The sequence below is a fragment of the Triticum urartu genome, chromosome 7, assembly GCF_003073215.2.
Source record: "Triticum urartu cultivar G1812 chromosome 7, Tu2.1, whole genome shotgun sequence".
Taxonomy (NCBI): domain Eukaryota; kingdom Viridiplantae; phylum Streptophyta; class Magnoliopsida; order Poales; family Poaceae; genus Triticum; species Triticum urartu.
The window spans coordinates 256,792,888-256,795,554 of record NC_053028.1 but is presented as its reverse complement, the minus strand read 5'-3'; positions in this window follow the sequence as shown (position 1 = coordinate 256,795,554).

The following is a 2,667-nucleotide window of genomic DNA, read 5'->3' as shown; positions in this document are numbered from 1 at the left end:
CGGCTAGCATGGCAGGTTCATTCAAGACCATTCTCGACTCAACTAATAACATCATTACAAGAAACCCAAGGGTCCAAGAGTGGGTTGAACTCCCCTATCTTGTTCGTCGTGACCCTGCTGACTGGCGCAGGGATGACGGAAGCCTCGCCTTGTGCTAGTTGATGCCGCTTGATAATGATACGTGTGATGTTAAGATGCCATCGCTTGAGGGCAAGGCTTGGGCAGGCGCAAATCAAGATTGGGTTGTTTATATTGGGTACAACTATGAGTGGGAACTTGTGAATGTGTACACTCGTCACCGGGTTCCACTTACAAATATCTCAGACTGCCCAGAGGTTGAGCACATAGATGATCTACGTGAGTTCAAATACGATCATGGTAACTGTTGTCTACGGAAGATAGCAATTTGTCGAGTTCCCAACCACTCTTGGGATTACACGAACTATGAAGTTGTTGCTATCTTCGACAAGCTTGTTGCCTTCCTTACTTCCACACCTCGATGGATATTGCTCAAAGATCAATTTATGTACATAGATGAGTACTGTGATGCAATTCAATATGAGGGTCTTGTGTTTGCTACCACCACTCGTGGCACTATTTTTGCATGGAATCATCATGCTTTCGGTACATTTTTCTTCCACCGTAATTATAATTGTTTCATCCACATGCATGCGGGTTAGCTAGTTTACCTTCACTAATTAATTAACCTTCTTGTGTTTCCAAGATCCTATGAACATTCCACCACCTATACTTGAAAAAAATTATAACCAAGGGGGAGATGACAATGTTGATGATCACGAGCATGAGGACGAGCGGGACCCATATACTTAGTGGCGACTGGCAACTTATTCCGATGGATCACCTCTTCTTGTCTGTATACAGGGCACTATTGATGTTACTAAGCAGGTGTTGTCTCGCATGGTCACTCTCTACGGACCTATTCCAACATCTGTTGTAGGGTATTCTGGGTGGATACTAGTGTACTAGCACCAACACCTTCTCCCTTGTTTAGTATTGAAAGTCTTGGAGGAAACTCGCTCTTCCTTGGACAAAACTATCCAATGATGGTGAAAGGCGATCCAGCTGTTGTTGACACAACGTTACTACCATTTATAAGAAGCAACTGTATCTATACCTCGGTCATTACCATGCTTCCCTACGGTCCTGACATAGCCCGCTTCAGCCTGGATGATCAGTCCTACGCTGGTCTCAAGATTGACAGTAGCTGGCCCTTCCCAGAGAATCACGTCTGGTTCAAAGCAAGCATTTCCAACGCCGACGAGTGGTTGAGCTGAAGTTCATTTCATCACTTTGTTATTTGTTGTGTGAGAAAAACTTTACTTTACTAGAATGTTTTGTTGAAAATGATCTATAATCCAACATGTATACTCATTCTCGTTGCGGGTTGATGACTTGTTGTATGTAATCAATGGTACATTTGCATATGTGTCCATCAACTAACGCCTGCTGGTGGTGTCCATATGAACAGTGCTAGTGATTTTAGTTGCAAAAATGAGATCGTGCTAGTGATTTTTAGCTACATATTTTGACAAATCGCAGTGTTACAAGGTTGACAAATGGCAATGTTACTAGATAAACAAATGTCAATCTTTCCAGTTTGACAAATGGCAACATACCCAAAATGATAGATATGCAAATCTTACCCAATTATTTGTATGTGGTTGCACACAGGTCATGCAAAACAACCGTTTGCGTTGAAGGGATATCGATGCAGAAATCCTGCTCGGCACATTTTTCCTTGGCTTCCTGGGGAAGCTGTCGGTTTGCATACGTGTGTTCTAACTAAAACGTTTGCGATGAGTGTTTTATATTTAAAAACCATTGATGTTTTTTTAAAAATAAAATCGTTTGATAAGTCTGTACATTAAGAGAGAAAAACGCAAGTTCGTTCAAACCATATCTTTCATTCAGTCACACTGTGAATTTATATCCATATGATTGAGAATTCGAGATATAGTATTAAACCCCAAAAGAACTATTTCCGGCGGCGACGGGGGCAGCGTGTCGTGTTGTCATTGTCGTCCTCCGGGATGCCATTGTTGAAGTCTTCAAGGCAGCACAAAATGTTCTTCACTTGTAAATCAAACATCATGTCGCCGCGCGATCGACGGGCGGGGCGTGGGAGGACGACAGACGTCGCTGAGTGGTAGCAGTCGACAGCAGCGGTGGGTGGAGGGGTGCACACGGGCACGGGTGCTAGAGCTGGCATGTACACGAGCTCGCGCGGGTCCGTATAGACCTCACTGACGCCCGCGGCTTCCAGCTCTGCGATAGTGCTCAGCGACCAACCATCAATACTACGGGGATGGTCGCTAGCGCGGGTGCGGGGATGGGAGCTGGGACGGGAGCGGGGGCAGCAACCGCCGTGGCCAGCTAGTTCTGGGCCATGTCCATAAGGCCCCATTCCTCCTTATTTTCTATCTCCTCCAGCTCGGAGTCGACTTCACCAAACTTGAAGACTAGTGGTAGATGATCATTCTGCGCCATGGCATTGGTGGAGGTCTGCGGGAGGGAGGGGAATGGGAGGCGAACAGTAATGCCGCCCGTATTAAACAGCGCCTCGGGCGCCATTAATGGAGAGGAAGGCGAGCGGCCATGGAAGTCAAAGGGCTCGCTTCCTAGTGAGCCTGCGCAGCGTACAGCTTG